Here is an 8585-nt window from a genome sequence, read left to right on the forward strand (position 1 = left end):
TATGGGGGTACATGTGTGGATAGTATTCCATAATTATCATAAGCATGGGTTCTGGAGTCACACTGCCTCTGTTCAAATCAGGTCTCTACCACTTACTAGTTGGATAACCCTGGACATGTGTTTAACTTATTTATGCTTCAGTTTCCTCAGTTGTAAAACAAGGGTTAAAATAGACCTACCTCAGGGTTGCTGTAAAGATTAAAGAGATAACATTTATAAAGCACTTAGAACAGTTTCTAGCATATAGCAAGAGCTCTGTGAGTATGACTATTACTATATAATTGTACTTTGGTTAATGAAAGATATGGGTCTTTTGCTGAATCCAAACTTAATATCAGATTGTCAACTAAACTACTTAGTGGCAAGGAAAGCATTTACAGTTGAAAACTATAGATAGAGACCTTTATACTAGATAAAAGATTGTCAGCTTTATCATTCATACGTGTCATCTTACTTACACCTGAAAAGAAATTGAGATGCCTATCCTTCAATACTCTCTCAGGCATAAAGAAGTAATCTTCTAATCTGCAGAGATCGCACATAGGTGTAGGGATCTGACCTTGCAACTTCTTACCACCGACAGCCAAAAGCTTGTGAGAGCATCATCGTTATGGTACCACCATAAGCTTGTACCACATCTGTTCCACCTCCCCACTCCAATGGATCTGGCATTATTATAAATCATACTTGTCTGTCCACACCACTAGAACATACATTCCTCCAGGTCACAGTCTATGCCTAACCTTCTCTATAATCCCATACCTCTCAAAACAGGGCCTTGAAACCTCAGCAAATATGACCCGGATTGAATTCTCTGCTTCCTTTCTATTGACCTTTACTCTTTGTAGTATGATATTACAGAAAAAGATGTAAGTCCAGAGGCATAAATTTAAATTTGGCCTTGCCCCTTACTAGTTGAGTAAACTTGAACCAATAACTTCAGAAGTCCAAGTTTAAGCCCCATATTTATAAGATAGAAATAATATTTACCTCAAAGATACCTGGTGAGAACCAGGTAAGACAAAGTATAATATGAAGTGTTGTGGAAATTGCCAGTAGATGACCAAAACAATCTTACTTGACTCTAAATTTTGCTGTATCAAATCCTCTACTTCTCAATTAAATTCCTAAACTTTTTCTTTTTGCTGAGAGCTTCACTTATTTATTTCTTTTTGTCTGCTACATCTCCACAACTTTTCTTAAATGAATAGACTTTATTTTCCAGAAGGATATTAGATTTGCAGAGTATCTGAGCAGATAGTACAGAGAGTTCCCATATGCCCACACCATCACCTCCCTACAGATAGTTTCCCCTATTATTAACATCTAATGCCCAGGTGTGGTGGCTCATGCCTGTAATCCCAGCACTTTGGGAGGCTGAGATGGGCGGATTACATGAGGTCAGGAGTTCAAGACCAGCCTGGCCAACATGGTGAAACTGCATCTCTACCGAAAATACAAAAATTAGTTGGGCGTGGTGGTGCACACCTGTAATCCCAGCTACTCGGGAGGCTGAGGCAGGAGAACTGCCTGAACCTGGGAGGCAGAGATTGCAGTGAGCTGAGACTGTGCCACTGCACTCCAGCCTAGGTGACAGAGCAAGACTCTGTCTCAAAAAAATAAAAAATAAAAAATAAAAAAAAATCTTACACTAGAATGGTACATTTGTCATAATAAACCAATGAATATTTTTTATTATAACATTGATACAAACTTTATTAATTTATTGGTAATTCATTAATATTATTTAACTTTATTGATTTTATTAACTATTACTAACATTGATAAGTTTTTATTAACTAAAGACCATAGTTTGTGCAGATTTCCTTCGTTTTTTCCCATTGTCTTTTTATGTTCCAGGATCCCATGCAAAGTGCTATTTTACACTTAGTTGTCTTGTTGTCTTAGGCTCCTCTTGACTGTGACAGTTTCTCAGGCTTTCCTTGGTTTTGGCAGCTTGACAGTTTTGAAGATATTGTAGAATGCCCCTCAATGAGAATTTGCCTTGTTTTTCTCATGATTAGACCAGGGATATAAGTCTAATAGGGACTTATATTTCTCATGATTATCCTGGACTAGTCATGAGAAAAATATGGCAGATTCTAATTTGCCTTGGGGAGGAAAATTGCAGAGATAAAGTGCCATTTTCATCACATAGTATCAAGGATGCATTCTATCAACACTATTTATCACTGTTGATGTTGATTTGATCACCTGGATGAATTAGGCTTTGTCAAGTATCTCCACTATAAAGTTACTCTTTTTTCCCCCTTTCCATGTTGCACTCTCTGGAAGAAGCCACTATGCACAGCCTACATTTAAGGCATGGAGAGTTATGTTCTCATCCTAAACATTTTTTAAAAACAAACACTTGATGCATGATACCATGTTAAATTCTGTGTGTGTGTGTGTGTGTGTGTGTGTGTGTGTGTGTGTGTACAATTTCCTGCCTTGCCCAGAGCTCATTTTAAGAAAAGTTGCCTCCACCCACAGTCCCAGCTAAGTGGACAGTGGGCCACAGGACCCTGATTGGGAGATGGGTATCTAACCTGCAATATTTATGCTATTCAAAATGAGCAATAAAAGGATTGTTGTGATTTGTTGGCATTCAGTATTGCTCAGTTATCTCACATTCAAAAACCAGTTGACCCTGCCAAATGCAGTTAGAGAATTGTTAGTTTCTAAGGATTGAAATCATTGATACATATATATGATGCATTGAAATAATACTTTCTCAAAAGATCCCCAAAATTATTACTGACTTTTAAAATACTCTATTGAATGAAGCCTACTTATTCCTTTTTCACAGTTTTCAATATCTTTTTAGCAATAAGAGTATGCAAATACAAAGAAGAGTAAACTGTTATTAAAGTGCTCCATTGCTCAACCTTCTGGCTTCAAGCGATTCTCCCACCTATGCCTCCCAAAGCTCTGGGATTACAGGTGTGAGCCACGGAGCCAGGCCTTAAAGTTTTTCTTTGCCTAAAGAAACTTGTTGAGTATGCTAAAGAAAGAATTAATAAAAAACATCTGCCTTTAAGTGTCAAGGCTGTTCTTAAAATAGACAATATCACTTATGGATAGGAAAGTAATTCCAACTTGATGTGGACAATTGCTATAGCACTTGCCATGACTATCTTTTCAAATAGATTTCATCCCTCAAAGAATCTCATTATTTTACATGAATATTCCTAAATACTTATCCAGTATGGAAACAAGTGAAATCATCACATCATGCTGAAGAAGAAAATCAAAATTGATGACAACGTTCCTTATTGTCAGTAGATAACAATTTTAAAAGTCATTGATCAAGAGATAAAATGTAATCCTGAACAATATAAAAGCAGTTAATGCCATGAAAGATGGTATTATGTGCTTTCACAAATCCATTTCAAGGTGCAATTCTGAGTTGCTAATTTTATACCAGTACCTGTTCAGGAGCTCAACTTATAATGATAATGTTGAACACGTTTTCTTACTAGTGATAATTCAATGCCCCAAAGAGTGGAGTAAGTTGGATGTGACCACTATAAAAGCTATGTTATGATATAACTGGAACATAAACTACAACTGCAAGAAATCTTGAAAGCAAATTCTGCAAAATAGGAACTGTTAAGAAGAGCCAAATCATCAGGAAAAAATAATGTAAAAGAGAAGCATGTAATTTAGATACTTATAATTTATTTCAGATAAACAAATATTTTTAGTATAAGTAGGTCTCATGCAATTTTTTTTATCTCAGTGTACATATGCTTAGGAAATTAGAAATAATTCAAATTTAACTGGGTGTCTTGTGCTTTTATTTGCTAAATCCAGCAACTCTTGTAATGTCAGGATCTGAATTCAGGTCTTCTGATTCTAAATCTAGTGCTCTTTCCACTATGACCTTCCCTCCAATTGATTACATAAAATAACCAACTGCATAAGTGTGTTTGAATTAAATTTTACAGCTACTTTTACATACTTCATTGTTGCCCTAAACATTAGAAAACTGTCCCTGGAGAGAAAATAGAGAATCTTATCTTCATGCCTCTCTTCGCATCCATTAGAGCATTCTTCTGAACAATGTATTGAGTTAGGCCATGCTGAAGATTCTTTTCATTTTTGAAAGATAAAGTCAGTAGCATTCTAGCATCAGCTTTTAGTACAGCTCTGAAATGTTATTTGAAATGTCAAATGTCATGCAATCAGCAACAGAGACACAGAAAGCTACAAATTTGAATTACATCATCTTAACAGGATTCACATAGACTGTTATTATTATTGTGATTCTAATCAGTACCATTGATACTGTTGACAAAGTACTTGCATATACATTATTTTACATGATCCTCACAAAGTCTAGGGGGGTAGTTTATACCTATTTTTCTGTGGGAATTGAAGTTCTGCTATGTAAAATGGCATATCTTGAGTTGTGCAGCTGATAAGTATCAGAGCTACAAGCTACCCACAATGTCTGCATCCACATCCTGAGTGTTTCCACTGCACAGTGCTGCCAAGTGGATGTAAGAAGAACACAGCTTCTGGGGCTGCTTGTTGCTTTGTTAACTTGAATAAGAGTCCACTCTCTAATCACACTTAGTACATATTGCTACCAGAAGAAGAAAGATACACTTAGCTTTAGTTTAAGTTTTACAACAACTCCTTCTGTAATTAGCAAACTCAACATGGCTTTTTATGAACATCATAACTGCCTACTGCCTCAGAATTCTTTGCACTTCAGGGAGCTGGACTCACAAATCTGGGAGGCAGAGACCAGATTGGGCCAAGTTGCTCAGCACTCTCTATGCTTATTACTAGGAACTCCCAGAGTGAGACGGACCCACCTGACGGGATGGGTAAGGGACACTTTTCTTTCAGATTTAGATTCAACAAGCATTTTTTGAATGCCAATTATATGTAAAGCATTTTCACATATGATAGTTCATATCTGAAAGCTCATCAAATGAGGGAAGGCAGTATTCTATTTTGAGATGTTGAATTTTAAACTACGAAAGGTTAAGACGTCATAATTTTTTTTAAAAATCACATAAAAACAAAATTCACAAAGATTATGAGCAGGGAAACCTTGCCTGGTTGACTGTAAGGGCTCAATAAAACTTTACCATATTAGATGAAAACCATAATGTAAATTGCAGTGTTGGCATTCCTGGAGTCTGAGAACCCAGATCATTTGACTTAGAGCTTCACTAATGGGAAACCATGCTACTTTCCCACACCATTTCAAAAACATAAAGGGAAGAATCAAGTACATAGCCTATTTGCTCCAGTTGAACACTGGATAAGGGACATAAAAGACATTTTATTTTCTTGTTTTGTTGTTGTATCATAAATTGCATCATCATGATATTCTATCAAAGACAAAGGAAGAGTAGAGCAGAAAGCTATCTATGTAATCCAGAGTAAGACCCGCATTAACTGAGGAGACCACATTATCTAAACTTCAAAATTTTTTTTATATTATTTTTTTTTCTGGCAGGAACTAATAGGATATGAACCCTGAATTGAAACACTTGGTCTAAACAGTATAACTACATTTATGGGACAATAAAAGAGAGTATTTAGAATCAAGAGTGTTGGGCCAGGTGCAGTGACTTACACCTGCAATCCAAGCACTTTAGTAGGCCAAGGCAGGAGGATCACTTGAGGCCAGGAGTTCAAGACCAGCCCAGGCGACATGGGGAGACCCTGTATTTACAAAAAAAGAAAAAATAAATTAGCTGGATGTGATAGCACAAGCATAGCTACTAGGAGGCTTAGGAGTAGCTAGGAGGCTTACTAGTAGCTACGAGGCTAGCTACTTGGACTTAGGAGGTTAAGGTGGGAGGATTGCTTAAGTCCAGAAGTTTGAGGTTACAGTGAGCTAATGCTCATGCCCCTGCAGTCTAGCTTGGATGAAAAATTAATAATAATAACATTAGTCGTCTGGTTACTTCACTGGAAAGGGCCACAGAAAATCTGAGACTTCACTTCTCAATTAAATTGCTATGGCTTTCTTATGATTCAAAAAGTGATGACTCAATTGTGTTTACTTCTTTCGCTCTCTTTTTTTAAGAAACAGAGAACTTTGCACAGGCAACTAAAACCTTTTCAATCAAATAAAGATCTAAAGGTTCCATTAAGTCCATAAGTGACACTCTAGGTTTGCTCTGTGACAAGACAGAGACATTCCTTACTGTATTTAGAAAGACAACCTTATCCCAGGCATCCAGTAACTGACTATTTCCTTCAGTCCCTTCCTCTAGAGATGCCTCTTTCTGATCGTGGAAACATTGCATATCATCTTAACACTCCTCCAATCCATATAAACATGTAGAAAGCTGAAAACTCACGCAGAGTTAGATGTTCACTAATAGAGCACACAAAAAACAACAAGTAATATTGTATTTGTGAATGTGGCTGCACATTTTAACTTCAAGGAGCTACTTAGATATAATGGATCCCAGAGTTTATAACATGAATATACAAAGATCAGCGGCCTTCTAAATGCTGCCTATTAGCGAATCAAAATCACAGCGTCCATCAATAAAAATTCTAGAGAAAGAAAAATAAGGAACAGAATACTATCATAAATACTTGGAATATTAATCATTTATTATGTGCTAAGTCACTTTAAGCATTCATTCATTGCCTCCAACTACAAGCATGTTTAGGGGCTGGTGAAAGGAAGCAGAGAAGAAAGTTTTTTCTGATAGATCAAAAGGAGCTTGGTTGGCTGAGTGCAGTGGCTCACATCTGTAATCCCAGCACTTTAGGAGGCCGAGGCGAATGGATCACTTGACCCCAGGAGGTAGAGACCAGCCTGGGCAATGTGGTGAAACTCCGTCTCTACCAAAAATACAAAAATTAGCTTGGCATGGTGGCATGCTTCTGTGGTCCCAGCTACTCAGACTTCCTTGAGCCTTGGAGGCAGAGGTTGCAGTGAGCTGAGATCACACCACTGCACTCCAGCCTGGGTGACAGATTGAGACCTTGTCTCAAAAAAATTAATGATAATAATAATAATAATAATAATAATAATGAGCTCAGTAACTCATTGCACAGAGTGGCTTGAAGCAAAAGGGTGACTCAACCATTAAGATAGACACTATTCCGAATAAGTTCTAGAGATCTGCTATACAATGTAGTGTTTATAGTTAAGAATACTGCATTGTGAACTTCAAAATTTAAGAAGGTAGGTCTCATGTTATGTTCTAAACAACAAGGAAACTTTGAGAAGTGCTGCCTCTGTCTATTACCTTAATTGTGGTGATGGCATCACAGGTATAACATGTATGTCCAAACTCATCAAATTGTATACATTAAATATGAACAGTTCTTTGTATATCAATCGAAACTCAATAAATCTGTTTTTTTTTTTTTTCAAAAAAAGGGGGGGTTGAAATTATCCAATCTGTTCACAAAACATGGAATTAGAGAGATGTAGCTGGATTTTTCAGCCCTGGAAGCTTGTTGATGTCAAGTTCCCAAAGCCATACTAATTCCTATTGAGCAAACAGAAGGAAAAAGTATCCGTCTTAACTTAAACCTTCCATAAGGGAAGAGGGCACAACACACGGCATTTTATCCTTCCCAAATGTGAGGAATACATTAGATTATTTGACTCTAGCTTCAGTACTTTAGAATGCTAAGAAAGGCTGACCTTTTCAAAGCAAAAAGCTGTGCTCAGCTCTTCTCGGTCACGGTGTCATCAGTCTCTTGTGCCCACATATCCCCTAGCCTTGTCCTCCTAAGTGATTTCCTTCTATCTAATATCTGCAGGTCCAGAGCCTGATGGTTCAGATAAACTATATGTTAAGTCTTGGTAGCTATATTACTGCTTTGTGAGAAGGTCAAGTAGTCCTTTGAAAAATCTGAAGGACACAACAATATAACTAATGCACATGTTTAGAGTTTAGAGAGGACTGCAAGACAAAATTCCTTGGCATTCACACAATAACCTTCCAAAATTTACCCAAATCTTACTTCTTTGGATTCATCATCCATTTCCCCATTTCCCTTCTCCATCCACAGGCACATACTCAATATTCAGTCTTTTTTTTTTTTTTTTTTTTTTTGAGACAGGGTCTCACTCTGTTGCCCAGGCTAGAGTACAGTGGCATGATCACAGTTCACTGCAGCCTCCTTCTTCCAGGTTCAAGTGATCCTCCCACCTCAACCTCCTGAGTATCTGAGACTACAGGTGTGCACCACCACATCCTGCTGATTTTTTTTTAACTTTTAGGAGAGATGAGGTCTTGCTATGTTGCCCAAGCTGGTCTCAATCTCCTGAGCTCAAGCAATCCCCTCACCTCAGCCTCCCAAAGTGCTGAGATTACAAGTGTGAGCCACTGCGCCTATTCAGTCTTCATTGAGTGCATGCCTGTGCACACGCAGTTCCCTCTGTCCTTTCTTACCTTCTCTGATGGAAAACACAATCACCTTTCAGGACAGTTCAGCTTTTCAGTAAAACAGCTTCCAACAACTTTAGGGAAATTGTCACTTCCTCTTCTGTGCTTTTATAAGTCTTTGTTCATACCCTATTATAATACCTATCATATTATACTGTAATTATGCATTAAATTTCAAGGCATTGATTATGTCTC

Source organism: Macaca mulatta, chromosome 14, assembly GCF_049350105.2.
Source record: "Macaca mulatta isolate MMU2019108-1 chromosome 14, T2T-MMU8v2.0, whole genome shotgun sequence".
NCBI lineage: Eukaryota > Metazoa > Chordata > Mammalia > Primates > Cercopithecidae > Macaca > Macaca mulatta.